This window comes from Chanodichthys erythropterus, chromosome 14 (genome assembly GCF_024489055.1).
Source record: "Chanodichthys erythropterus isolate Z2021 chromosome 14, ASM2448905v1, whole genome shotgun sequence".
NCBI classification, from domain to species: domain Eukaryota; kingdom Metazoa; phylum Chordata; class Actinopteri; order Cypriniformes; family Xenocyprididae; genus Chanodichthys; species Chanodichthys erythropterus.
Genome location: NC_090234.1, coordinates 30,493,248 through 30,507,988, shown reverse-complemented (window position 1 = coordinate 30,507,988; position 14,741 = coordinate 30,493,248).

Genomic DNA, 14,741 nt, shown 5'->3' with positions numbered 1-14,741 from the left:
TCGGTTCCACCAGCATTGTTCAAAGTAAAGATGTGACCGTCATCCCTCCAACAATCCTAATCTATTTCACCATTAAAGAAAAACATGTCTACATGGTCCATTTTAATGGGATAGTATGTCAAGTTATTCTCTCTCATGCTTCAAACCTGTATGACTTTCTCTCTTGGATGTAACACAAAAGGCAATGCAAGCTAAGACTATCCAAGCTGCTTTTTTCTATACAATGAAAGTGAATGGTGACCATAACTGTCTCCTTTTGTGTTTTACACAACAAAAAAAAAACAGGTTTGAAATGGCATGGGAGATTTTTTTCATATTTTAGTTAACAACCTATTAAAGGTGCCCTAGAATTAAAAATTGAATGTATCTTGGCATAGTTAAACAACAAGAGTTCAGTACATGGAAATGACATAGTGAGTCTCAAACTCCATTGTTTCCTCCTTCTTATATAAATCTCATTTGTTTAAAAGACCTCCGAAGAACAGGCGAATCTCAACATAACACCGACTGTTACGTAACAGTCGGGATCATTAATATGCACTCCCCAATATTTGCATATGCCAGCCCATGTTCAAGGCATTACACAAGGGCAGGCAGTATTAACGTCTGGATCTGTGCACAGCTGAAACATCAGACTAGGTAAGCAAGCAAGAACAATAGCGAAAAATGGCAGATGGAGCAATAATAACTGACATGATCCATGATAACATGATATTTTTAGTGATATTCGTAAATTGTCTTTCTAAATGTTTCATTAGCATGTTGCTAATGTACTGTTAAATGTGGTTAAAGTTACCATTGTTTCTTACTGTATTCGCAGAGACAAGAGCCGTCATTATTTTCATTATCAAACACTTGCAGTCTGTATAATTCATAAACACAACTTCATTCTTTATAAATCTCTCCAACAGTGTAGCATTAGCCGTTAGCCACGGAGCACCATCAAACTCATTCAGAATCAAATGTAAATATCCAAATAAATACTATACTCACATAATCTGATGTATGCATGCAGCATGCATGACAAACACTTTGTAAAGATCCATTTTGAGGGTTATATTAGCTGTGTGAACTTTGTTTATGCAATGATGAGTTGATGAGTCGATGAATGATGAATGATGAATGATGAGTCGAGAGCTCGGGAGGGGGCAGAGAGCGCGAGCAATTAAAGGGGCCGCAGCCTGAATTGGCGCATTTCTAATTATGCCCCAAAATAGGCAGTTAAAAAAATTTATTCAAAAAAAATCTATGGGGTATTTTGAGCTGAAACTTCACAGACACATTCAGGGGACACCTTAGACTTATATTACATCTTGTAAAAAAAAATGTTCAATGGCACCTTTAATGTTTAGATAACTGTGCTGCAGAAACACTCAATGAGGTGACTTCAAAACGTCCTAGTGAAAAGAACTAGCTTAGGATGAGGGAATGGTGGGCCATCGATAAACAAAGTACTTAGCGATCTACGGCAGAGTGAAGAAGCTGGGAAATGCGTTGATGGCGCATTAGCCACACAGATTTCCCGGCTGCATGAGAGACCCAGTCACTGCGCAATAAATGCATCTCCTGCTGGGTAACTTGCCACTGTCTGTGAGGCTGCCCTGTACATTCTGCACAGAACAAGAAAAGGAATTACTTCACACCATTTCACTGTCAAATTTGACTGGAATATAAATATCCTGACATCATGTGCACATCCGTTTACAGATGTAAATGAGAACTTTCACTACAATAATAGATTTTTGTTTTTGGGTACTGACTAAGAGTGTATTTATTGTTCAATTTAAAATGAAATCAATCGCAAAGACAGTCAAAGTGAATGGTGAAATACAACTTGATTAGCAATTAGATTAGACATATGTAGGTTCAGAACCTACAGTAAATTTAGCAGCTAATTTGAAAAGTACATTCTTTAAAGGCAATTATATTCTTTGAATTTTAATAAAATCAAACTCTGATGATGTACAACAAAACTTTTTCCAGTTTTAAAGTTTTAGACTCTGAATCCAGTAGCATGGTATCATCATGCTTTTTGTATCATGGTTATACTATAGTACTCTTTGAAGTATCCTGTAGTGCCATGTAAATAGACAGTGTATGAAAAAATGCTAATTTTACAGTACCGTGTTATTCACTGTATGGTAACACGGGTCTATTCATGAAAATAAATTAATCTAAATGAATCATGTAAGAACTAACTGGCAAATTTATATTTTTAATGCAGTGTCTATCATCTGTTAGATGTGAGACATAATTCAGAATAATAGTTTCTGTTTAACACAATTGAATGAATCTGACCTGCTTCAATTATTAAAACAATATGGGAACTTTTGTGGATGAGGTCATGCTCAGAGATCCACAACTCAAATCAAGCCAGAAGATCTGACAAAGACACATCTTTTATAACAGGGTGTTCCTTCATGCTGTCTGGTCACTTCACTTGTATGGGCTCTGATCTCCTAAGTGTGATGAACAGCATGCTATGGTTCTGAGCAGAAAGCTCATGTTTCCTCACTGGCATGCTAATTCAAGTCAAAATTAGTCTCAAATGTTTAAATCCTACACTTTTTAGACTCTATAACACAAATACATATGCATACATACATTTGAAATGATTTTTGAAATATTAGCTAGATATTAACTGTTATTATTGGGGTCATGGAGTTTTTCTAAACTACGGCGAATAACATGAACTTAAATGATATTTCAAATTATGGGTGTGCAGTTACTTCTCAAAGTGATCGGATTCATGATTTTAGCCTGTCAGAGGATAATCCAAGTGAAAAATCCCACATTCTTACACTGAAAGAGGGAGCTGAGCCATATCTGGGGACCAGAAAATCATAGAGATCTGTAGCTTTTTTGACTCGTTCCAGTTAGCAAACTCGCAGAACACCCTAGCAACCATTCATGACACCTTAGCAACCACCTAGCAATGGCCTGACAACCATTCACAATACCACAGCATCAAGAACATTTTCTTCAGAAATCTAGAAATTCAGTTCTTTTAAAGGTTATGGGAGGTTTACCGTGAAATTTCCACCAATTTGACGACAGTAAGCCAAGAAAGGACCATAAACCATAGAAAGACTGTAGAAACAGGATCAGGGACTTCTTGGGGTCAATGGTTTTATTTCTTTAACTAGTATAAAGGCACATGAAATAATCTTTGCGTGAAGTCTGTGCTGAACCAAGCAGTCTTTTTCTGGCTAACAAGTGTATTATTCCAGTAAATGTTCTTCAGTGTGGAGTTCAGAAGCACATGACTTGTGTATGCTCGGGGGCCAGGGCTCTTCAGGAGGCACTGTGTGTGTTTGAGTTTGTGTGTGTCCACCTGCACAGACCCTGGCTGTAAAGAGAGGGCTCTGGCTGGTGTGGCTGCAGGGTCTGAATCGGGTCTGCATCTATGTGCTGTGGCCAAGGTCAGCGCATCACCGCGGGGCAGATGCAGAGGCAGGGGCAGGGGCAGGAGCGGGGGCGGCTGCCTGAACACCACCACTACCTCCTCTGTGTCCAATAGCAACTGCATCTGCAGAAGGAAGAAGTGTGCACACTGTGGGCAACTGCCAGCACAGGCACAAACACACACTAAAACAGTCCATTGGTGATGTTCACGGACATACAAACACACAAAACTACTCGAGAAATGGACCTTTGTAAAGGACAACTGTGAAAGTATCAAGCGAGAGCGATGTGTTCTCAGAGTGCAGGCTGGGTATTATGTGATCTCCGCTCAGATCCATTACCTGGATCGTTTTCCCTCACAGGGTCTGACTTAGCAAAGGCGGGGCTGACATTTAACCCCCAGCAAACTGCTACCAAAGTCACCCGAGCATTGCGATGGGCGTAGATACGACTACCTTACCTCATTAAAAAATTATATACATTCATTCAGTCATTTTCCTCTTCTTTTTGGGAATTTCACAGGCTACAATGGTTAATTTAGCTAGCAAGGTTTGAGATAAACACTCTGTTCCAAAGCCTAGTAGCAGCGTTTCAAGGCATCACAGTAATGCTTTCAATGCAAAAAAAGGTAGTCAACATAATTATGCCTCTTAAGATACCTTGTTTTAGTCATAAGACAGGATCACATATTCCCTTTGTAAAAAATTTTCAGAATTTACTACGGGGGACTAAAGGTGTGGTCATGTCTATTGTCTTCATCTACTGTCAATAGTATAGCAATGCATGGACATAATGTTCATAATGACAAAAGTCACTTTCAAACCAAGCAGGTCAATGCAGAGAAACAATTTGAATTCATTGTGAAATCTGCCAGGGGAAACCTTTGGCTCATGTGTAATTCCCAATCGTGTGAATTCCTTTTGAAATGGATTTTGCTCAAGAAAATTCTCTGAACAACGATAAATGTGACTACACCTTAAGTGCTGTAAATTATTATTTTACCCAGTACATGCGTTATGTATTTTTTTTTTTAGAGTATCACGCTATTAGCTTAGCAGCATGCTAACATTAATCAATTAATCAAAACAAATGAGAGGTGTGTTTGCTGTTTGGAACGTTATTGATGCTGTATGATATGCAGAGTTTCTGCCTATGTACAACATTCCAAATTAGTCACATGACAGTTAAGCCCAAAGTATAGTTCACTTTTTACATGTACGTAAGGGTCAGCGTACAGTGTGCGTGACGCTAATTTCACCATCAGAAGAGTACGTGTGCACTCTATACGCACTGCCAGATTTTTGTTATCGTGCATACTTGTACGTGCAGGTCGCACATGAAGCGTGCCCAGGGAGCGTCGATTCACAAGGTAGTCAAAGAAAAACTGCATAAACAGAACAAACCGGAATGCATGCAAGCTATATAATGGAGGCCTCTATAGACGAGAGATTGTGCGAAGAGGTTAGAAAGTACCTTCATTTGTACAACTCTAGCATGAAAGAATACAAAGATGTTTACGTGGGTTGTAACTCGTGGCAAGATTGTTCAAAACTGAGCATGCATCGAATGCCTGTGTATGCATACGTGTCAAATGAAGTTTACATTCCAAGGCCGTGTGTTCGACTGTGTGCGTACACTAGCGTACGCATAAAAAAAAAACGAAGAATACCCTGGGCTTTAGGATGCTGCGTTAGAAGACAACTGCAGTAGACAGCATGACAGTTACTACATTTTGAAACTGAGTTCATCAAATATGGTTGTATAAAACATACTCCTCTTTCTCTTATAAAACATTTGCAATGGTTTTACTTTGGGAAGTATCTATGTAGTAACACTAATTGCAGAAACCATAGTTACTTTGGGCCTAAGCATTGCAATAAGGACTCCTCCATGGCTTTACCTGCTGTTGCTATGCTCTTAACACAAATACCACAGTTCAACAATAGTTGCTATGCAAGAACTATGGGCAGTTTTCATAAGGATTCGTTTAGGGAGTTTCAGCAGAGTTGAATGTAAATGCAGCGCTAATCAACCTGTCATGAGGACCGATAACAGCCCCTAGCATCTTTCGAATGGCCAAATACTGTATACAGAGCGTGCCCATCACCCAGCCACACGGACACAAGGGAGAGCATTGGGTTTGTGTTGAACCTTTTGTTGCTCTTTCCCCAGCCAGCAGCCTTGGTTTAGTAGAAGAGAGACCTCCCCTTGTTTCCAAGCAGCTCCACCCCTCCCACCCAGGCTCAGGGTTGGGAACAGCCAGTGCTGTTCATTGTGGGGGCTTTCGGTACACGGAGGAGGCTGCCAGCAGGTAGCCATGGCAACAACATTGCTTTCACTCTCTACTTTTTTGTGCTTTAAAAGGGGACTGTGGAGAATTGGAGGGGCCCTCATCACAGGCCAAATTAAAGAGGTCACAGTCATTTGCTGGCACCAGTTGAAATAATCATAGAGACGGATGTGTTGCAAAGCAACGGTGAAATGGAGGGAAAAAAATGAGCATATTAAGCAGACAGCTCGTTCAATTGTAATATGATTAATTTATGTTGCAAGTGGGAAATTGGAAGAGAAATTACAAGAAATGCGTTTGTCAGAAGAGTTTGGGGTAATAACAAGCATTCTGCATTAGCATAAGGAAACCGTCGATTGGTCGGGTATGAAAACATCTAACTTTAACCAGAAATGCAGACAATGAGCTTTATCTTTCAGTGAACACCTCAAATCAATAGCCATGAGTGCTGTTTACTCGAACACTATGTATTTGCAATTAGAATAGACTGACTACTCTGCATGCATGATTACAGCTTTCTGCGAACATTCAGATTTTTATGAAATTTCTTGCATACTGTATGAGCCAAACCTTATAATCCAGATCATGTATATTTACATTTTGGCAGGAGTTACAATTCCACAAGCCGCAAAACCCTCAACTCTGACTGGGTCTATTTCCTGTATTTTCATCAGCTTTTTGTGTCTTTAACTCGGCATGGGTGTAAAACAGGAAAACCGATATCACTGTAAAACTCTGGAATGTCTCATATTGGTGAAGGCTGTTTTGACTTTATGATACTGACCAGGGCAAGTCACTCAAAGCTGCTTATTTTTAGTTGGATTTTTCTGAACTTAATCAGGAGTGGGATTTGATTTATTGCCAATGTAAATCAAGCACTCAAAGAGGTGCATGCAGCCAAGACCGGGGAGAATTGCTGTAAAGAATATTACAATTAGATTACATCACAACCAAAACATTTCTATTTTTACATGCTGATTAAACACAATTTGTCATATCAGGAATTTCCATACAAGAGGTCCAAATCTGGACGTAAGGCTTCCCACTCACACAAGAACAGTTAGTTTATGAGGACATCGTTATAGTAAGACATTTCTTGGCAAAAGTGTTTAGTTAAGCTCTTATACAAGGTAATTTTGGATCAATGATGTGTCACTTTTTTGTACAAAAAATATAATATAAAATGCAGTTCATTCATACAACTTGAACACACCTGTTCTATGATGAGCAATATACTGTACTGTATATATTTGCCATGCATAAAGTCAAAAATGTATCCAGAAATCAGAATTTCTGTAGTCTCACTGGAGGAAAAAAAAATCTTAAAAAGAAAACCTTATTTAGTAGCTTTAATTAATGTTTTATTATTATTTCTTAGAAAAAACATTCTAACAAAAATGTAAAGGTCAATCTCTTATGGTCATGCAGTCCTATTTTTCAAAACCATATAAAACCAAAATGAATGCAATAAGCACATTTCTAAGAACTTGGCATGTGTGTTTTAAACTATATTTTTTTAACGATTTTAGTGGATACACTTTTACATCACTAACCCAAAAGGGTTTAATTAGAGTGTATTCACACCTGCCTCATTTGGAGCATTTGTCTCGGAACCTGGCGTGTTTTCTCAATTAGTTTGGTTCGTTTGTCGTAGGTGGTCTCGGCACCGATTGAAAATGTTTGGTTGTGGTGATAAATCAATGCAACCTTAAGCAACGGACCTACTGTTTAGACAACTATTTTCAATGCTACCAACCATTTCCAATGGAAAGTAGCTTAAGCCTGTTCAAAAAGTCGCTATATGCCGCTAAATAACGTCATACTCTGATTATATATTCATGACGTCATTACATTGCATTTGCATTCTGCCTAGTGTCAGCCCTTTACATTTGTTTGCTTCTCTACTACACTCTGTGCTCACAGTCACATGATGTGCTCACCCTCAGTTGATACTGTAGTATTGTCATATTGATGAACAGAATTGGTAAATGCTCCAGTGTGTATTTGTATTTGTGCTCTGGAGAATATCAAATGTTTCTATTTACTATGTGTTTTTGCAGCGGTGAGCACTGTAGCCAATCAATGCAAAATCAGAGGTGTTTAATTTAGCCAGAATCAACTCAATGTTGGAGTTTTTGACAAAGTGTAGACACAAGGTTAATAAGAGATTAATTGTGCAGTGTAGACAGCTTTATTGATTATAATGGAACTTTGTGAGATTATGAACTGAGATGAGTGACAGCTTTTTAGTAATTGTAAAGGTAGCGGTCTTTGCACGCTTTCTAGGCTATATATAATCCATTCAGAATTTGAATAAAAGATGGCACATAATGGTAATTGATATGATTAGCATTTGGCTTGATAATGTTATCAAACAGCTAATAATTTGTTGCTAATGTTACACAAACCATGTTCCCATTCGCCATCTCAGAGTCTCACAGCTGCCTTCCAAAAATCAGCATCTTTAGAAATAATGATAGGAAAAGCTCTGCCATGCACCTTGATGGGATCGGTTACATATTTGTGATGGTAGGAATTACGGGCAGTTCCAAACCATGTCTTTGGTACACTGCCATTTTAAGGAGAAAATACTCAGCAATGGTGTTAACTGATTAATTTGCACATGGTTTGTCTTAAAGCAAACAGCACATAGATATAAACATAATTAAAAACTTGATTTTCACCACAAGGGGTCTTTAACTTTCTGATGGTCTTATATTCCGATGGAATATAACTGGAATAATCTTGGCACCATCAATCACAAGTCATGATGTTGCTACAATAAGCATGACATCTCAAAGGAAAACCAAATTTTTGCATTGTCCACTGATCTTAAGTCAGCAGACCTCATGTTAGACTATGAGCAATCTGTTGTCAAATATGGTAATTCATAGCTCATATAAAAATGCAATAGATTCATACTAAGAAAATGAAAGAGAAAGCACAGGCAAAAGGTTTCATCAAGTTACATATGACTTTCCTTCACAAGCCTAAAAACACTGGATCACTTGCAAGCAATGGCATCATTCTACCCCGTTTCGCCCACTTATAAGTTTAATTATCTTTCAGCATAGTTGTGCTTGTGTGTACCTCAATTATTTACATTATTCTGAAAGACCTGGGAACATTTACTCTAAATTGCCTATTATTTAGATCACATTTGCATGAGATCTCAGCACGATGGAGAGACTTTCTAACGGTTATAGTGCTGGGTGGAGCTCTAGCTATTTGACTGAAGTGTGCACCTTGCTCACAAACTCCTTTACTTTTACTTCTCACTACCACCCATCCGGATCCCTCCCTTTCCTGTGTGAGAGGCTAACAGGAGACATCGCCCAACCTCGTGCTTGACTTCCCCCACATTTGCAGCAGATGGCTCTCACCATCAAGTCTGATGGAGGAATTCATCTGGCAGGGCTTCCTGACCAGGGCCGCCCCTCCTCTACAACACTGACTGACCTATTTGTATTCTCTGCACAGCAGATGAGGCACCCTGCCCTCTTCGCTCTGGGCATCTGGGGACTGGCTGTGGGAACCAGAGCCAGCCTTTCCTGGCAGTAGCTCACCGTAACCCTCTGAAGCTTCTCGACACGCTTATACGCACAGAGAGAGAGAGAGAGTCCAGCCTCATGTCCTCGCTGTCACCTGGGCATGTGGCACTCTGAGTGTATCCTCATCCTAAGAACAGAAAAGACCAGTGGTCAGTGCCTGACGTTCTAGTGTTCTCCTGAATCATACCTAACACAAATGTGACACTTTTAACCTCAAGTCTGACACTGCAAACCCATAAGAAAGAAAAATGATTTAGGTCTGCAATGAAAATAAATGAAAAAAAATCTGATATTTTAAAATTAACTTAATTAACAAAATGAATTAAACCTTCAAAGACCAAATTATCTGAGCTATGATATTCACAATGTTATAGATTTATACTCATGCATGTAAACAATTGTCTCATTTGTGACTATTTTAGTTTATCCAAAGGAATTTTGGGAGAAACATCTGAGATGAAGTTACACACAAAACTAATAAATACATTAAATAACTCTAGTTGAGATCTTGAGTGCAGAAAAAACAACCTCTGAGCTATGAAACACTTTGTTCAGAGCTCTTGATTGGTTCAGAAAGAATTATTCTTAACACAAATGTGACACTATTCATTTCTAGCCATTTCTGTAGAAATCATTTAAAAAAAAAAACACACACAAATAAGATCTACTTAATATTTTAATTGTTTCTTTGAAAAAAAAAAAAAAACATTGAGAAAATAGCAAAAATCTACAATCAGATGTCTGAGATTTCAAAATTAACTTGCTATCAAAGTCCAAACTATCTGAGCTATGGAATACATATTCATTTTACAGATTTATATTCATTCTGTATGTAAGCAATTCAATTTTTAGGGGATAAAAAAAAAAAATCTGAGATGAAGTTATACTTAAAATAAGTAAAACAGAGATCATCAGTCATGAAAGAGCAGACTCCAAGCAATAAAACCAGTGGTTATGAGTTTGTATTGGTCATAATGTTCCTCTGAACTATTCTTAACACAAATGACACTATTCATTTCTAGCCTGCAAACACATAAGAAAAAAAAAATACAAAAAAAGACCTATTTAATATCTCAATTGTTTTTCTGAGGAATGAGATTAAATAGGAAAGTCGTCTGCTTACATCTCCTGCTTCTCCTGAGACAAAGCAACTGTCACATACCTTGTCTAAAGAAAAAAGAACAATGTCACAAACAGCTCATATCTGTCATAGAGATTTCAAAACAACTTAAACATTTGTAATCAAAGCCTTTAAAGACCAAATTATCTGAGCTGAGATATTCACATTAATTGTATTCATTATTTAACATTTGTCTATTTTAGTTTCTCAGAAACATCTGATAAAGGTGATGTTTGAAAGAAACCTAACTGAGAGCTCGATTAAGTCTCCAGAGCCCTTAAAGAGGAACCCCTCTGAGTAAAACAAAAAACAAAACAAAAAAACCCTGGTTTACTCAGATGTGACACTGCCGATACAAAATGACAGTGCAAAGAAACAAATGTAAAAAGGGTGAAAAAATGTTTCAGGGGTGACATATGAGAACTGTCAAGAAATCTTTGGCAACAATGATTCGAAGTACCTCTTAAACTAATAAATTTTGGATAGGAAAAGGCTGGAATATTACAGTCTGATAAAGTGGTAGCAGACTGCTGCTGGCCCACTCCGTCAATCTGAGCAGCTGAATGTGGCCAGGGACCGAGGTGGTTAGGAGGTTCATTTGAAACCAGTCAGGCATTTCTGATAGACCTCCATTTCACTCCATCCATGTCTCTCTCCCTCCCCCTCTTCCTTCACCGACTCTCCCTCTATCTCATCCATTCTCTCTTCCATGAAGCAGTCTACTACACTGTGGTGGAGCAGAGGAATGCAGACCAGGGTAATCACCACATCATCAACTCAGCACTGATGTGGCCGACCCAATAATGCACCTCTAATTGAATAACTTGCCCACCACACATCTCCCGTGGGGACACCCCGGGTGGAGCGCAAACTGAGAGGCAGATGGCGGAAGCTGAGCGAGCACTCATTCATACATTCTTAAACTCGACCACCAATCATTTTCACTCTGTTGCTAAAGGAGGGCAACTTTTGTTCAGTTTTTGTTTTGTTTTTTCATGGCAAAGAATACATTGCACTTACAAAATGCAAACAGAGACAAATACCAGAAAAAATAAACTCCTCCAGGGCAGGACTGGTCCTGCAACACTCGACACTCACCCACAAAAAAATAAATTTTAAAAAGTGTCAACAGTGAAACTTCAGTACTAATGAACTAACGAATCAAATCTATAATGACAATGCTGCAGAGATATACAAAAAGCAAGATATGGGATTCATGTTCAGAATAGGGATAACCATAAATAAAGACTTAAAATAAATACGTTTTTTTATGTTTCCTATTTTATGCTCACCAAGCCTGCATTTATTTGATCAAAAATACAGTAAAATATTACAACAGTAATATTGCAAAAAAAAAATATATCTATTTTTAGATGTAATTTATTCCTATTATGGCGAAGCTGAATTTTCTTTTATCTTTAGAGTCATGTGATCTTTCAGAAATTATATAGGTTCTTTTCATTACAGTTTTTGCTGCAGAATATTTTTGTAGAAGGTGTGATACTTTTTTGCAGGACTGTTTGATGAATATGAAGTTAAAAAACAACATTTATTTGAAATATAAATCTTTTGTAACTTTATAAATGTCTTTACTGTCACTTTTGATCAATTTAATGTGCTCTGGCTGAATAAAGTGTTAATTTATTTTCTTTCTTTTTTTTACTTACCCAAACTTTTGAATTGTAGTGTATGGTACAAAAATATAAAGCAGCAATACAATGTTTATATTAATAAGAAATATTTCTTGACTATCAATATTAGATATATTAGTATATACCTTTTAGACATTTTAAATGATATTCAAATAGAAAACTTGTATTATAATAATAATATTTCCCAATATTACTGTTTTACTGTATGTTTGATCAAATAAATGAGACTTCTTTTAAAAACATAAAAAAAAAAAAAAATCTTTATGAGCCTACTCCACACATTGACCGGTAGGTTTATGTATGTACCCTTACATTATTATTTTGGATACCATCGGATGAATATTATACACCATGCTACTGAATTCATGTAGGATAATATTTACGGTAGCCTACTTCAAGGTAAATGGCCCAAAACATCGTCATGTGATTTCGTGTAACGCTAGAGTTTTGATATTTTATGCTATAACATGCCTCCATCTCTACCTTCAGAAGTCGTAGACAGAGGCCGCGTTAGTTTAAAGTAGTAAAGACCTTGTTCGTCGATGACAAACGATAATACGTAGTTTGGTCTCAGCTGATTGTAGGTAAATATCCACATCATCCAGTACTTCTTGTGTTGTGACGTTACTTTTTGCTGTTATTGTTTTATTGACTGAGAATCGCTCCAAACAACCGCGTGCGTTGTGACCTTTTCGAATGATTCGCGATCTGATTCAGGCAGATTCATTAAAAGGAACCGACTCAGTTATTCATTCTTGAATCGAATATCGTTAGTTCTTTTTGTAAAGCCGGGATTAGCTGAAACATTCTAACTGAACTGAACACACATACCGATTGTTTCCTTCGACTGGAGCCGATTTATATACTTACACATGGAATTTGAACACCGACTGTAATCGCAAACTGAACTCAACTGGCTCTGACTGGACGCGTTTGAGCGCGATCAGTCATAAGTATCAGTTTACATTCATAATCGGCCTTACAATCATACACTGCTGCCTACTGTATGTAGCTTAAATTGTGGTTGAATATGACTTATTTATTTTTCTCTCTGAAGAGCTTCGTCCATCACCTTCTCCATCCAGTCTAGTCCACCATCTTCCAATGGGCAGAGCTGCATAACGTCATTACTTGGTGAGCAATCAAGTTATGCGTTATTTAACGCTATTTTGTTATTATATTTTTTGTTTGTTTGTAATTTAACTTTTTATTTTATTATTTCTTTCAACGTGGAAGTAAGCTCATCTGTGGCTGTGGGAGTCTTGTGTTTCATTCGCCTCTTATAGGTAAATAACAAAGTGCAAACTGTAAAACTATTTGCTCTATACAAACTAGTGTTTGTGATTATGGTAATAATGAAATACAATAAAAAAAAAAACAGTTTGCAATATCAAGCAGCATATTGTTGTTGTACAGCTAAAATAACTGGATGACACCAGAAGACTTGCACATTGATTTTTGAAAGGGGACTGGGGTTCATATTATGCATGACATTTTTTAAAATGATCCTTTTTGCCCCTCATTTTGAATGCCTTCATTATTTATTATATATATAAATAAATACTTTGAATGTTGCAATCCTATCGGACTTATGATAGTATCCTGAGTCGTAACAAAGCACTGTTCGCCACAGGACTAAGCCTGGTTTCTTCTCCCAAGGTTTTTTTCTCCATTTTAACACCTATTTGGCACTTTATTTGGCATCAGTGTTTGCCACCTGATGTCACCTGTTGGAGTTTGGGTTCCTTGCCGCTGTCGCCTTTGGCTTGCTTAGTTGGGGACACTTGACATTTCACTTGACATTTGATATTCAACAGTGCTTTGATCTGCCTGCATTGACACTATTCTTTAAGAGCTGCTGTGCAGCCAAATTAATGTACCAGTTATCAATGTAAAGCTGCTTTGACACAATCTACATTGTAAAAAGCGCTATATAAATAAAGGTGACTTGACTTGACTTGATTTACTGCTGCCACAAAAGGAGGGAGGCAGGATCAGGAAATGTTATGAGCTATATTTGATCTCACGTCACCCTAGCTCACTGTGTCAGAGCCAATCTCTCTGTGTTCCTCTCATACTTGGAGCCCACTAGGCAGGCCATTTGTTGCAAACACTGAAGGTGTGGCTCTCATAATCAATAGGATCCTTGTTAGAACTTGCATGGGTTCATCGTTGTAGGGCATTGATTTACCCTTCACAGCCGATTGCACTACATTTACCCAGCAGCGTGCTCAAATGAATGCCCTGCTGCTCTCTACCAATTAGTTTCCCTGCAAATAGCACTGGGGCAGTCAAAGGGTTCATTACCTTTTGAGATCCAGTCTTCCACATGTAGCCTATGTCTTGTGCCCGATACTCTGTGCAGTCCAGCACTTTCAGAGGGATATTGAGAACGATTGTCTTGCCATTGAACCTAATGGGTTTGTATTAATGAACTTTCTGAGAATGTGATGCATAGTGTGTGTTAGATTAGCATACATTGGAAGCGCAGAAGTAGACATGAGCACGGTCAAGAGTTTGAGTCATACTGCACTCTCGAGCACGGCCCATTGTGTCTAGTAATGCTGCTCTTTCCTAATGTGTTATTTCATTGTGATTTATTCATTCGCATGGAAAGTTCTTCTGAAGAGCTACTTTCCTAGTCTAGCGTTATACATTGCTTTTCATGTAACATCTGATCTTTTCCAATGTTAAAGCCATTTTAAAAGCATGCCCAAACTTTC